We start from the raw sequence: 16,786 nt of genomic DNA on the forward strand, positions 1-16,786 counted from the left end.
TTTTTTATTCATGTAAGCATTTAGAGATATAAGACTTCCCCTAAGAACTACTTTCACTGCATCCCATAAGTTTTGGTGTGCCATCTCATTATTGTCATTCTCTTGAATGAAGTTGAAATATAAACTTTTACATTTACAATTACAGCCAATATTGCATATGAGTGACAAATACTAACAACTAGCTATTAGCCTCAATTTTCTTTTTTTAAAATGTGAAGATCAATTTTGATAATCATGGAAACGTCAAGATAAACTCATTCAAACAAAATTAAGGAGCCATTGATGAGATTTTAGCACTTCTTTAGATTGATCTTTTTCCACTTCTTCAAGATGTAGCATACACTGAGGAATCTAGGAAAATCATGCAGTAGCCATATAACAATGGGAGAGGCCATTGGATTGAATGGAAGAACTAATAGAATAGATGCTTCAGGAACCAGGAATTGAATAGACCTTTGCCGTGGCAGACATTACAATGAATGACAAAGGTCTCTTCATCAGATCCTGTGTTTTGCTCCAGAACCTTTTAGAGAACATGTTTTATGTTTCTCAAGGTATTGGAAACACCTTATATTCTGACCAATGCTGTGAAGAAGTTGGCTACTTTTAAGTGGATAGGTGTTGAATTAAAGCTATTGTTCTCATAGAGTAAGAAAGAAATATCTAGATAGATAGATAGATAGATAGATAAACTAATTAATTAATAAACAAACAATTTAATAGGTTATTAACTAGAATGAATGAATAAGTTAATTAACCGATGAAAGAAAGAAAGAAAGAAAGGAAGAAAGAAAGAAAGAAAGAAAGAAAGAAAGAAAGAAAGAAAGAAAGAAAGAAAGAAAGGAAGGGAGGAAGGAAGAAAAACAAAGAAAGAAAGAAAAGAAGGAAGGAAGGAAGAAAGAAAGAAAGAAAGATAGATAGATAAAGGAAAATTCCTAGGTAATAGCTGATTGATGAGAAAAATAATATCACTTTCAACATATACAATAAAATTAGAATGAGGGATAGGTACAAGGGGAACAATAATGAAAATTATTTTTGACCTATTGAAATTGAGACATCTCTGAAATATGGAGAGGCTCAATAGGCAATTGGAAATGTGAGACTGAAACTTAAAAGAAGGATGCTGTATGGATGTGAAGATCTGAGAGTCATCTTCATAGAGACAATAATTGAATCCATAGAAGTGGACTATAACTCTAAAAAGAATAGATAAAGAGGAAAAGATCATATACAGCAACAAATTATGGAATCTCTATTTCAACATTGCTAAAATGAAGGGCACAAGACCAGAATAATGTCTAAGTTCCCTACCACTATGATAGCATAGTCAATTGTGCCAGAACTTCTGAGAATGATTAAAATTCAGTGCTACCACTACCATGACAGGTAGTTAAAAATGCAAAATCACAATGGTAGAATCTAGTTATTTTAAATTACTAAACTCTATTCTCATTGTAAAGTTATGTTTTAGTGTCTCTTTGGGTCAGATTAGCATTATATATTATTTAATGATCTGGACCAATGAAGGGTTGAATCCTTAATGTAGTCTCAGGCACAAAACCTCCTATTGAATTTAAAAATTCCTGGATCTTAAACACTTGAAATAATCCCAACTTTTCCTTCAGGAGATTTCTTGATAGAGAAGGTAATGAGGAGGAAAGGTATAAAGCACAGGAAGTCAGGGAAAAAAGGAAACCTCTGTGAATATGCAAACAAACATAAACAAACACACTATTTTATGGTCTAGTTGGTTTTTTAATGGATTAAAGATCTGGGAAGCTCAGGAGAAGCCCCAGGAGTTATAATGGTGAAGAGCCCATAATTACAACAGGATAAGCATTTGCAAATAATCAGATGAGATGCATTATTTTCTCGAAATAAATGACAACCATTATTATCATATTATTTTATAGCCCATTATTTCCTGTTGGTAATGAAAATCTAGTTCCTGAGTTCCCAGACTTTTGAGGATGAAAAACTACTTTTCATTCCCTCAAAGCATTAAGATAATCAATGTAATGGAAGATAAGGGAGAGTATTTACTCTGAGGTTCTTGGACAGGGACTAGTAGCCAGGGATGGAATGGGTTAAGGTATTCCTATTGATTGAGCTATTGCAGTAGATAGCTGAACTTGGAGACTGAGTTCAAATTGTTCTTGAGATATTTAGTAGCTGTATAAAGCAGAGAATGTAATTTAACCTCTTTCTATCTCAGTTTCCTCTTCTATTAAATGACAACTTCTGTCTACCTTAGTTTCCTCATCTATTAAATAGGGATAATAATAGCCCTTACCACTGAAGGTTATCAGATGAGATAATGAGTGATCTGCATACCTTAAGGCATAATATTAATGGGGGAGGGGTGAAGTCCACTAGAAAAACTTCATGAATAATTACTCAATCAATTCAACCAATACCTACTTAATTCAAAGCACTGACTAGCCACTAGGGACACAAAGACAAAAATATTGGATGAAAATATATATACATATGAATAAATCCAACATATATACACAATAAACACATAAATTAAGAAGAGAACTAGCATCTGGACTGAGAGGGTGGTCAAGGAAGGCCTCATGTAAGAGATGGCTAGCCATGTGCTTTGGATATGCTAAGAAATTACTATCTATTGAATGCATAAATAGATGAATGGGTGGATAGGCTAACCTCAAACCTATAGAAATTATTGGTAGCTGCTGATACTAGATGAGAGTAAATAGATGTTGATTAAAACCATTGTATGTGTATTAAGTGCCTAATAGGTTCAAAGCTCTAGATAGGCATAAGGACCAATTGAATTAAGCCTGTATTTACAGGAATTAACACTGCTCAAAAGTCTAAGGGAAATAGAGATTTTTTCATGGCAAATTCCAGTGTTGGGGGGGGTGGGGAGAGAAAGAGAGAGAGAGAGAGAGAGAGAGAGAGAGAGAGAGAGAGAGAGAGAGAGAGAGAGAGAGAGTATAGCCATACTTTAAACATTGGAGAATGAAAATAAAAAAAAAAAATCTCTACCAGTGATCTGTAGGGTACATATTTTATCTGTTTTCCTGACTGAGGCAATTCCTCCACTGTAGGTATAACAAAGGCAAGCTGATCTCAATATCTGTAGAGAAGATGAAGGGACTTGAGAAATGCCTCTGTAAGTATTAGCATATTAGAAAGGAATAATAGTTCCTAGAAAATAATGGAAATAAATGAAGCCAGAAAGAGGAGGTAGAATATCCATAATAATACTAAAACTATTGTTAAGTAGAAGAATGTAAAGCACGGAGGAGGGAAAAGTCGCTCTCAATTGCATAGAGCAAAATGATAAATATGGAGGTCATAGAAAGTAGACCTTATGAAGAAATAGCAGTAATCATTGATTCATCGACAAGCATCTATTAAACTTCTATATTTTATGCACTGCACCAGGTGCTGGGGAGACACAGACCAAAAATATAATATTCTGCCCTCAGAATGTAAAAAGAATTATAGGTGTTCACAGGTAGAGGAACCTTTACACAGTAGTTAGTGGCTGCCTTCAAAAGAGAATAAAGATGGATGTATGCAGAGCATTTTTGTTGTTCAGTCATTTCCATGATGTCCAACTCCTTGTGACACCATTTGGGGCTTTCTTTGTAAAGATACAGCAGTAGTTTGTCATTTTCTTCTGCAGCTCATTTTACAGATGAGGAAACTGAGACAATCAGGGTCACACAGCTAGTAAGCGTCTGAGGCCAGATTTGAATTTAGCTCTTACTGACTCCAGTTGTGAACACTCCTCCTATGCAGAGCATACGATCAGTCAAATGGATCACAGTATCTCGAACTAAGAGGTATTTTCAATATCATTTAATTTAACTTCTTCATTTTACACACAATGAAACTAAAGCTTAGGTACCTTAAGTGATTTCCCGAAGATGGTAGAAGCAGTATATAGCAGAATCAGTGTTAATAAATAAACGTGTGTTTTTCCTGTTCACTGTCTACAAGATGTGATAAAGAAGTTTGCAGATGCCCAGACACACCTGTTTTCCATTCAGGAGAAGGTAATGACACAGGATTGCTGCTCATAGGAGAACTCATCCCATACCCCATGGCTAGATTTACTGATCATCCCAAATCACATACTAAGGCCCTATTGTGCCAAACATAGAGAGCTGAAATTGAGAGGAGGATGACATGAGTATTTTTTTCCATGTCACCTCCTAACAGATATACACACTTTGGTTTGTGATCTTGAGCAAGTCATTTATCATCTCAGTGCCCTAAACCACAGCTGTCAAAAATGCCATGCAAGCTACCTTCAATACTTTCCAGTTCAGCCCAAAGCAAGTTAACATGTAATTGGGAAATAAGTAGCAAAATGAGTGAAAATACAAGAAAACATAGCATTCCATTTAAAAAATCAATATGTAGCCTTCTGGGATTGTCACATGTGGTTTAGGGGCCCTTGTTTCCATGACTTTCATATCATTCTTTAGACAATGCTCTAAGACTACAAATTGCAGATGATTTCCCAACCTGCATTGGTAGAATTTTCTCACCAGTGAGTTTACAATATTCCTATTATCACTTGTCTAATCCCTATCCACAAATCTCATAGACTCTTTTCTTTAAATGTGTATGAATTCAAATTAAATTTCTTGAATCTTCTTGTTATGTTTTTTTTTTCTCTTTAACCTTCCTTTGGCTTTAGATTCTGGTGTTTGCCTATTACCATGGATTCCATTTACTCCCTCTTGCTGCCCATACTCATACATGAGTCTTTTTGCCTTTTTCTCACACTGTGTATTTGTACAACCCATAACCTTCCTCCTTCACTGTTTATATAGTGTCCCTTGACTCTAGCTCTTGAACTAAGAAGACTACTTCAGTCTTTCATGTTCCTACTAGGGTCATATCCCATGCTCTTTAAAAGTACATTGTCAACCAACCTGTAATTTATACTCTTCTTTGTTCATAAATGGCTTTGCTCCACTGAAATATCACATTTCAACCTTTTAAAGTTATTTGAGGACAGGGGGTGCTTCATTTTTTCTTCATATCTTCACCACTTAGTAGAGTGCCTACAATGCAACAGACATTTCAGAAATATTTTCTGAAAGATGAAACATGCTTTTTGTGTATTATATTTTGTATCTTAGTGATACGCATGTACTATATTTAAGGGTATAATTCACAAAGGAAGTTATCACATTTTAACTATGGTTATCTCACTTGGCACCTAGCACAGTAATTTTAGTTGGGGAATCACTTAATAATATGTTTGAATTGAATTTACTTAAAAGGAAGCAAAACAATTATTCATCTTTAAGATCAATGACACCTTTCCTATTTGAGATGATTCTTCAAAGACAACTAACTATAACATGTACATATCATTTCCTTAGATTAATAGTATTTCATTCAGACCAGATAATTCAAACACGGTGGTGGTAGCTCAAATGTTCTCTGACCATCTTCTCACTTACATTTACTCTAGCTTCCCTGTTAATGATTTATGCTTATTTTTATATTCCATAGGTCATTTTCCCTCATCAGAATGTTATTACCTTTATATCCACAGTTTTCAAGTACTTTTCTTGTTCCACCCACCCCCTAAAATATCTTTTCTAAAGATCATTTTCTTGTAAGAATTTGTCACAAGCCTCAATATGGCCCTACTCTTTTGTATATGTCTTCAGGGACCAGCCCTGTTTTACACATATCCTAAAAGACCATGACTCATTCCTCTTTGCAGGAATACTGAATACTTTTTAACAACTGGTAACAAGTGAAAAATAAAACAAAATCTTAATAATATACTCACTTTTTGAGGATTGTGAAAATGAGATTCTAGATTAGTTCTGATCACAAATGTTCAAAATGAGCTCTCAATATGAAGCATTTCTAAGATCTAGCTCTTTGAAGGAAGGAAGGAATAAAAAGAAATAATCACTTATTAAGCACCTGCACTTTTCTCAGGCACTGTGAAAAGTTGTTTTTGTTTTTTCTCTGTTTTTTAATATTATCACCTTTGACCCTCACAAAAGCCCTCATAAGGAGGTATTAATATCATCCTCATTTTACAGTTGAAGAAATCAACACAGAGATAAGTCATTTGCTTATGGTTCTCTTTTGACCATCAACCCTGAGGGTTTTCCCCTCCCAGTTTGATCATTTTTTTAAATTAAGGGAGCCATCCCTTGACTCATTTTTTAAAGAGGCCTATTCACTGAACTTGTATTACCTCGCTCAAAGTGAGAACCTGAAAAGACCTTAGCCTAAAAAGTCCAGAGTCTACCGTTGCATCCTGGGTCATCTCCAGTCATCCTGATGAATATATTATCACTGGACTCAGATGTCTCTGGCGGAGAAAGTGAGGCTGGTGACCTTGCACAGCCCTCCCTCAAATCAAAGTCACCTACAAGTTATGTCATCATTTCCCTGATGTCATGGTCCTCTTCAAAAATTAATGACAAAACACAGCACACCTAGTAAATATTTGAGACTAGATTTGAATGCGAATCTTCAAGATTCCACCCTCAGATCCTTATCCATTGTACCACCTAGTTATTTATTGAAAAGATATATTTTAAGGACATTTGACACCCTGCACTGACGTTAGAATAGAAATATAATTGACAGGTTAAATTTCTTGCTTCTATGAGAAGGGAAGGTTTGTAAGTGATTAAGTTCAGAGGCTTTACTAATGCAAGATTCAGGAATTAGCACCTGAAAGTGATGAATTTCCTTTTTATCTTATCTCTTTTCACCTGCCTACCCTTTGATGGAGGTGCTAAGGAGCAGCAAAATGACCAAAAGGCAAGCAAAGTGAGAAGAGAAAGGGGCACAGATCTTACAAAAATTGAATAATCATCCTTGAATAATTAAGAGTTATCTGCCATGACCTTCTAGTAACTGAGAGCTCTTCAGAAACTTAAAACAAAAATGACAAAAAGTGCTACAAATTTCCATAATTATCACTGCTCACAAGGCTAAATATTCTTAAATAAAGAAAACATTTCACCCCCTTTACTGTTGTGTGGGTTGGGGAACCAAAGAAAAAAGATTCTTGTACAACTTTGTGTTTGTGTCTACACACATATCTATACATATATACAAATTAGTGGAATTTAATTTCCTTAAAATGTAAAGTGTTGATAAAGGATATAAAAAGGTGATTCTCAAAAGAAGAAAAGAAAGCTATTAATATCCATATGGAAAAATATTCCAAATTATCAATAATAAAAAATAAAAACAATGATGATTCTATATTTCCCACTCACACCCACAAAATGGCAAAAATAACAAAAAAAAAAAGAAAGTGGCAATTGCTGGAAAGGATGTGGGAGGACAGGCATAGTAATGCATTATTGTTGATCTGTGAATTGGTATATGTTACAGGCCGAGTTAGAGCCAAGCCCTGTCCTCCTCGGACCTCCAGGCCCAGGGGCCTGCTGAGATAAACTCAGGGCTTTGGGATGTGGGTGGAGCCAGGAGGAGGGGTCTCGCCTTTGTTGCCTCCCTAGCGATTCCAGGTCGGACCTGCCTGACCACTTGGAACTTCCGGCTCTCTGGCAGAGCATGTGGAACTTCCGGCTGCCTGACCACGTGGAGTTTCCAGTCTTTGCCTGGACTGCCTGCCCGCAGGGAGCTTTGGGTAGTGCGGGAGGAGAGGGGGAGGAGAGTAGGCGGAGTCAGGGCGGTCCTAGGACCCAGGTGTGTTAGCTTTACCTGTCTTTCACCCACTTAACCAAAGAATGTACCTACGTCACTAAAGGTATAAATGTGCTGCTTGCTGAAATAATAAACGGAGTCATTCACCATCTTGTTCGGCTCCTGCCCCGTACATTGTCCGTGAGATCAGGTCCTTTGCTTAGGCAGAGGCCTGGGGCTTGGGGGGAACCCCGAGCGTAGTTACAAGGCTTCGGAAGCTCGTGACAGGTATAGATCTTCAAGAAAGAAATTTGAAACTATCTCCAAATGTCATTAATATGTGCATACTCTTAGAGCTAGCTATACCACTATTAGAAAGAGAAAAGAAGAAGAAGAACAGCAAGAAAAAAAACAAGAAGAAGGATGAGGAGAGGAAGAAGAAGAAGAAGAAGGAAGATGATGATGATGATGATGATGATGATGATGATGATGATGATGATGATGATGATGATGATGTAGGAGAAGAAAATTAAGAGAAGGTAGATTAAAGAAGAGTAGGAGAGGAAATAAGACAAGAGAAAGAAAAAAAGAGCCACTTAGAAACTATGAATAATCTCTCTTGATCAAAATGGAATAATTCAAATCATTAATTAAATAAATTAACACTCTTAGGGGCTTTAAATGTATAAATCACAGCAAGAATTCCAAGAACTTCAAGCTAAGATGTACTTTCTGGGGGAGACCTCTGCAGTGGGAAAGAAAAGATTTTTGTCCCCCTACCTTACCCAGTAGCCATGGCAACTAATGGTAGAGCAGAAGATACCCTAGAACTCCATATAGTCTTTCAGACTTCTGTTATTTGAGTTAAAGCCTCCCCAAAAGACGTCTGGTAGTTTAAGAGTTCCTCAGTTCAATTAAGTTTAAAGCACAAATGAAATAGTAGACACAAACTCTCTGGACAGACAATGATACTAAATACCTGAAATCAGAGGGGGAAAAAGCAGGCATGGATTAAAAAGAAAGCTAACCTGGATAAACAAGAACCATGCTATGAAGATAGCAAATTCTAGGAGTCCAAGCCAATAAGCTTCCCAGTAGAGATGCAGGAACTTCATGAAGAAAATATGTAGAGAGAAAAATGTCTAGGTCCTGCACTATCAGGAGTAGGCATAAATATATGACTTCTACAAGCAGAAAAGGGAGGGAAAGGAATAAACATTTATGTAGTGCCTAATATGTGCCCAGTACTGTAGTATATTTTAAAAATATCCCATTTAACCTCATAGCAACTCTTCCAGATAAATGCTATTACTCTTCACATTTTATACTTGAGTAAATAGAGATGAATAGAGTTTAACTGACTTGCAATGGATCACACAGCTAGTAAGTGTCTGAGGCAGAATTTGAACCCAGATCTTCCTGATTCTAAGTCTAGTAATCTAGTAAGTATGCCACTAGCTGTCTCTAAGGAAGAGACTAGTCAACTTGTGAGAATGAGAGACAACAAAAATGTGAAATCTGAATTGCCTCTTGGTACTTTGGAGATAGTTGAAGATCCAGAGAAAGTATTCTAGTGCATTGGGTGGATACTTTGGGTACAATTTATGGAAATACATAGAAAATAATTGTTTACTATTTGAAGAGGTTGAAGAGTTATAAGCTATATCATGGGAGGGAGCACCTACATGAATGAGTCACATTATACGGCAAAATATGATTAGTATTATAAGATACAAAATTTCAACAGTGATATCTAACTGCTTTTAATGGTGCTTAGTAAATACTTTACTTATGACCTTCAAATGAGTGCTATAAAAAGTGACATATTTACAAGCAACCATAATCGGGGGAATAAAAGAACAAAAAAAAAATCAAGCCAATAAAGAATTCTATTTTTATGTAACAGTTTTTCTTCATGTTCCAAACTCAAAGACAAAGGTATTGAATGACTCAAACATCTCAAACTATTAAAGCTACAAATAAGTTCAGAATCTTAAAACAGAGTATATGGTTAGTTTTGGGGGAAAACCCTAAAATATGATAATAAATGAAAAGCCGTAAAAACTAAAACTCTGTGAAAGGTGGAAGCCTAAACATGGTGACCTGTTTAAATTACATTTTATACACTGAATCAAAACATAAGATACTATGGCCTATGAAAGCCATAATAAGAATGCTGTGACCCATATGTGACTGTGTGCATTATCTATATACAAATTTATGCTTGGGTATAACATTGGCTTAACTCCCAAGCTAAGAAAGAAAACTTAGCACTTACCACTAATCAGAAAACTAAAAATATCCACCAATCAGTAGTGATGCACTCTTTAGCTCCTCTTGCCTTTATCTGTTTTCTGTAATTACCATGGGGATGTTGGGGTTCATTAGCAAGAATCCATAGAGCTGTCTGGCCCCTGCCCTGGACCAAAGATTGCCCCTCCTTGTAAGTATTCATAATAATTGATTAAACTACTACCTATAATCAATATGGAGCTCCCTGCCCCATTCCTTTGGTATAAAAAGAACATCCCGTGGTATATGGGAGGTTAAAGGTTCCCCAGTTAGGGGAATTTTGGACCTTACATAAAGTAATAAAAAATAATAAAATAGTTATCTTGATGATATTTACTCATATTCATGATATATTTTAGCATTTAGATGGTCTTTTCACCACAGCTACATGAATAGGCCATGCAATTATTATTATCCCCACTCAAAGACAAAGAAACAGATTCTGAGAGGCCACAGGATCAACTGATATTACACAGCTAGAATCAGAGACAATTTTGAATTCTGGGGTTCATGACTCCATGTAAATTTTGAAAATTGCTTAGGTCACCCTCCTTATTTAGGAGGAAACTGGCCATCTTTGTAGTTACCCCCACCTCCAGCCTAGTTTCTCTCTCTTCCAGAAATAAGTTCTTCAGAAGTAAGAAACTATAGCTGCAATTATTATTTTATGATAATGTTAATAAAGTGATAACATCAGTACTGCAAAGCAAAGCCTTTCTCATAATAAGCACTTAATATTTTTTTTGTGGAGTTGAATTAAGCTTATTTCTTATGAACCTGTTATTTTAATTCATTACATTTGTGCGATGACTCTCAGATACAAGTATTTCCCATACTAGAAATATGAGCAGTGGCCAAGAGTGCTCCAGAGCTGAAGACTATTAAGATGAACCAGGAGGAAAGGGTTTTTGTTGGAAGCCTGTCCTTGTAAATATGTAGGAACACTTATATTACTACACCTGGAAAATTATGTATGTACTTTCTTTGTTCAAAGTTAAATCTTTTGAAAACCTGATTCCTTTGAAGTCTAGAATGAAGTTGTACTATTTCCTAAATATCACTAGGATTTCATTGAAAACTTGTTGATGACTTACTATTTAAATCCTCTCAAATTAGACCCCATTTTCTTTTTAATTCACATTTTATATTCTAGGAATGGACTCTCCTGCTGCTCTGTGTCATTCACATACACACACACACACACACACACACACACACACACACATTGCAATTGTTCCACAATTCAGTTACAACAAATTTTTGTTCAAATATAATGACAGGTCACAATTTTTTTCCACTCTGGCAATATTTCCTTCTGAAGTATCCCTTCCTTTTTGTCCATTTTGTGAAGAGTTCTGCTAAAAACAATAACATGGCTATGATTAACATGATAACTACCACAATAAATAATATGACAAAGCACAACACATCCACATACCACAATAGGCAAGTGCAAATTGACCATGTAGCAATGTATTGAATCCAGCAACTACCTCACATTAATTGAATGTTGGCTTTGCTTTAAATATCACTTGGTATCATTTAATAATTAATAATAAATCAAATTTTACATTATTTGAAATGGAGTTGATCCAACCTATCCATAGACTTTAAAAAATCCATGTCTGGAATTCTTTATTATTTACCTTTTATTCCCTTAAATGACAGCACAGTACTCTCTACATAGTATGTCAAGAACTCGAGAAATAATTGCTGAATCAATGATTAAAATATAACAATTAGGTATTTTCTTTAAAATGAAATAGAAAGAGAATAATTACTCTTCCTTAATCACAGATCTGATCTTATTCGTCTCCTGGTCAAGAATTATTAATAGTTCCCCAACATTTCTAGGATAAAATAGTTACTCCTCAGCTTGATAATGAAAACTCTTCATGATCTCAACATGGTCTACATTTACAGACTCATTTCCCATTTTCCCCATTCATACATTCCATGAAATAGCAAACTGGCCTACTTACTGTTCCCAGAACTTGACATTCCATCTTCTCTTTCCTTAACATCACCCAGAGTGAGGCCTAATGGGTCTTTGATACATTCTGCTCTCATCTGCTTCTTAACATCCTAAATTTCCCTCCCTCCTTCCTTCCTTCCTTCCTCCCTTTCTTTTTCTTTCTTTCTTTCCTTCCTTCCTTCTTCCTTCCTTCCTTCCTTCCTTCCTTCCTTCCTTCCTTCCTTCCTTCCTTCCTTCCTTCCTTCCTTCCTTCCTTCCTCTTGCACAATAAATTTCATTGAGTCCCTATTACCTACAAAGTCAGATATGAAGTCCTTTGTTCCATATGTAAAGCTCTTCACAAGATGAGTCCTTCCTATCTTTCTAGTCTTATTATACACCCCCTACCTCCTACACACATTCTACTCTCTAGAGTAAAACTCTATTCTGCAACTGCCTACTTCTCATTCCTTGCATATGAAATTCCATCTCTTAACTCTGTGACTTTACACTGGCTCTTACTGCTTCCCTGGAATGTTCTCTCTCCTCACTCCTATTTCTTAGCCTCCTTGGCTTCCTTCAACACTCATCTCACACTTCAATGTCTGAAGGAAGGATGCAAGGAAGGAAGGAAGGAAGGAAGGAAGGAAGGAGGGAGGGAGGGAGGGAAGGAAGGGAGGAAGGAGGGAAGGAAACTTAAGATGTTAAGAAGCAGATGAGAGCTGGTATCCATAAAAAGTGGCACAGGCTGTTGGTATCTCTGTGGACCCTCATCTCTGGAAAAAGTCTACAGAGTCTCTCCAGGCAAATGTGCAGTGACTGAAAGAATATAGTTCCAAACAGATCCTCTTCCCAAGGAAACCATCTACACCCAAGAAGGGAGATAGCTCTGCTGAAGAACTCAAGTTGGCAACCCAGCTCACAGGACCAGTTATGCCCTCAGAAATGTCTACAAGAAAGAGAAAGCTCATGTCATTACTGAAGAGGATAAGAATTTCAAGACATTTGCTAGTCTTCGAATGGCCCGGGGCCAATGCCCGTCTCTTTGGAATCTGGGCAAAACGAGCCAAGGAGGCTGCAGAGCAAGATGTGGAGAAGAAAATGTAAACAGCCTCTGAGAACTTTGAATAAAATAATACAAAATGAAAAACAATAAAGTGAATTGAGAAATCAATAGGTTTGAAATCAAAAGGCTTATATCTGCATTATGCTTAATGCTGGTGGTATAACTTTGAGCAAAACTGTCTTATTTCTTGGCCCTCAGATTATTTCATTCAATGGATATTTCCTACGTATCTACTTTATACAAACCACTGTGCTAAGTGACATAGTAGAGAGAAAGAATTTAGGAAGAGGTTCTTACACTTAAAGAGCTTAGACTTTAATAAGGAAGATAAGAAAACCACCCAATAGATAAAACAATAAATCCTTCACGTTTACATGTCATGCTTAGTAGTAAAAAAGAAGTAAATAATTCTTGAAGTATCTACTACAATGTGCTGTAGGAAGATCAAATAGGATATGGAGAGCTCTGTACTTTGTAAAGTAAAGCACAATAGGTGTCACTATCAGGTATTCTGAGTAGAATACAGAGAAACCCAAATTTTCAGCAGTTAATCAGGTATGATTCGTTCAATCCCAGTGATTTGATGACTAGCAACTTTTAATATCTGAGGAATATGGTTATGCATTTAATATTTAGAACAGCAAAATTAATAAACCTGATTTTAGTTCATGATTATTATTTAGTTCACAATTATTATTAGTTCTTAACTTTTATTCTGAAAACAAGTAAAAACCATATGAAATTTATTAAAGATAAATTATAGGATTTTGCAACCTCTGATATATTTGCAGCTATGAGACTAGGAATCAGCACAGAGGGTATTCTCAAGAACCAACTTTCATTGATTTTCTAAGACTACTCATTCTTTAGGTGTTTTCTGTACCAAAACCTCAGGCAGTTGGTAGCACATATTTTTCAGCACAAAAGATTTCATAGTTTTAGAGATTAGCACATCATATACCCCTACCCCATTATGCAAATAAGAAAATTTGGGTGGGGAGAAATTAGTAAACAACTTGCCTAATGTCATATGGTGTTGGGCGAATCAGATAAGCAGAACCAAGACAGAGAGGAAAAACACAATGGGATACACATAGGCACACTGAGAAAGATATTTAGGAAACCAACACTGAAAGGAGCAGTATTCTGCCAGCAAAAGGTATTACCAATGATTGTTTCTTTTGACCTTGCGAAAATCCAATGTTCAACCACAATAAAAAACAATGTTCCAAATTATATGTCAATCCTAAAGTTCAGGCCTATCTCAATTTCAATGTGCTACAGAAAAGCAGCCTTGGAATGAGAGGTTTAGAAACTGATTAAGATTTATGACACACTGATGGTGCCCTCCTGCCCCCAAAATCAATCTCCTTAATGTTCTTGTGATAGCAAATTTAGCTCTTGCCATTTGGTTCAAAAAAGCAGTAAACTCATGTTTAGAATAGGGAAGACCTGATATGGTAAACAGTCAAGTTTTTAAAAAAATATGGAGGAATAATTTAACCATAAATTGAATAGAGGATCAGATTATATTGCAGTTTAAGAAGCAAATGCAAAATTAGAGCAAGTAGATAAAAGGTAAAGTTTGAAATATTGAAAAACAATACTCTTACTAAAACCTATACTTAGCAAACAATTGCAATCAATCATTAAACATATATTAAGTGCCTACTATATGCCAAGGACTATACTAAGATCTAAGGAAACAAAAAGAGGCAAAAGACATTAAGGCAGTCATTGTGATCAAGGAGATTGTAATCTAAAAGGAGAGATAACAGGTATATGTATATGTATACACATACATAACCACACATATATGAATTATTGTATCTCTGTGTATATATATGTATATGTATGTATGCACACATACATATACATATATACACACATGTGTGTATGTGTGTATGTATGATAAATGGTAAATATTGAGATTGAGGAAGACTTCCTAATTCTTTCAACAAATATATTTTGAGTATATACATTTTTGTTAAGCTACTACCATGCTTTAAAAAACCTTGTCTGTACATTCAAGTAGATTATCTAAACTACCATGCCACCCTAAATACATCATTTCTCTAAATGGATAGCATGTTTCATCATTAGACCTTTCGGGTCATAAATGGTCATTGAATTGGTCATATTTCTGATATTTGTTTTTAATATTCATTTTTCAAAAGTTATCTGTCACAAATTCTTTCCCTACCATACGCATTGAGAAGGCAAGTAATGTGACATTAATAATACAATGTAGTCATGCAAAACAGGTTTCCATATTAGCCATGTTTCAAGAAAAAAAGGAAGAAAAAAGCATACTTAAGTCTCAACACAGATTTCATCAGTCTCTCTACAGAGTTAAATTGTGTTTTTCATCATGGGTACTTTGGAATTCTCTTGGATCATTGTATTTATTAGAATAGCTAAATCTTTCACAATTGATCATCAATACAATATTGATGTTACTGTAAACAATGTTCTGTTTTTTTCACTTCATTTTGCATCAGTTCATGTAAATCTTCCTAGATTTTTTCTGAAACCTTTCTGTTCATCATTTCTTATAGCACAATAGTATCCCCTTACAATCACATACTACAACTTATTCAGCCATTCCCCAACTGATAGGCATTCCCTCAATTTAAAGTTATTTACGACCGCAAAAAGAGCTCCTATAAATATTTTTATTTACATAGTTCCTTTCGCCTTTTCTTTGACATCTTTGTGTTATGGAGCTAATAGTGGTATTTATGGGTCAAAAAATATACCCAGTTGTATAAGTCTCTTGGACATAGTTCCAAATTGTTCTCCAGAATGGTTGGAGCAGTTCACAACTCCATCTACAATTCATCAGTGTACCTACTTTGTCAGAATCCCTCCAAAATTTGTCCTTTTCATTTTCCATCAAGTAGGCCAATCTGTTAATTTGCACTTCTCAAATCAAGTGATGTAGAGATTATGTTTATGTGATCTTTGATACTTTTGATTTCTTCTTCTGAAAACTGCCTGTTTATATATTTAACCATTGATCAGTAGAGGAATAAATCTACATTTATAAATTTGTCTCAGTTTCTTATATATCTGATAAATGCGATTTTTATCAGAAAAATTGCTGTACATGTTTTCCCCTAGTTTCGTGCTTCCCATCTTATTTTGTCTACATTAGTTTTATGTGTACAAAAAAAATTTAATGTCATGTGATCAAAATTATCCATTTTACTTCCTGTGATCTTTACTACCTCTAGTTGTTCATAAACTCTTCTCTTAACCATATATTTGACATATAATTTTTCCATGATCCCCTAATTTACCTACAACCTGACCCTTTTTTGTCTCAATCATTTGACTGTATTTTAGGATACCCTTATGGGATATTTACCTATGCATAATTTCTAACAGAATAGCTTCAGTTTCCAAAGCAATTTTTGTCAGTGAGTGCTTGACCCAGAAGCTTGGATCTTTCAGTTCATCAAACAGTACATTACGTTGGTAATTTTTTGTTGTGGAGTCATTTCAGTTGTGTCTGACTCTTTGTGATCCCATTTAGAATTTCCTTGGAAAAGACGCTAGAGTGGCCTGTCATTTCCTTCTCCAGTTCATTTTACAGTTGAAGAACTGAAGCAAACAAGGTTAAGTGACTTGCCCATGGTCGCACAGCTAGTGAGTGTACAAGGCTGATTCAAACCCAGGAAGATGGATCTTACTGACTCCAGGCTTGGCACTATATCCACCGCCCACTATGGTCATTTACTAAAGTGTATTGTGTACTTACTCTAGTCAACTGATCTGTCACTCTATATCTTAGCCAAGAAAGGATTGTTTTGATGATTACAACTTTGTAAAAAATTTATAAA

The 16,786-nt window shown here is 35.5% G+C and overlaps 1 pseudogene; it reads left to right on the top strand.

The window, feature by feature from the left end:
* Positions 1-12,590: 12,590 nt before the first annotated feature.
* On the top strand, positions 12,591-12,982 carry LOC118836137 (annotated as a pseudogene).
* Positions 12,983-16,786: the final 3,804 nt, after the last annotated feature.

The sequence above is a fragment of the Trichosurus vulpecula genome, chromosome 1 (assembly GCF_011100635.1).
Source record: "Trichosurus vulpecula isolate mTriVul1 chromosome 1, mTriVul1.pri, whole genome shotgun sequence".
Classification (NCBI taxonomy): Eukaryota; Metazoa; Chordata; class Mammalia; order Diprotodontia; family Phalangeridae; genus Trichosurus; species Trichosurus vulpecula.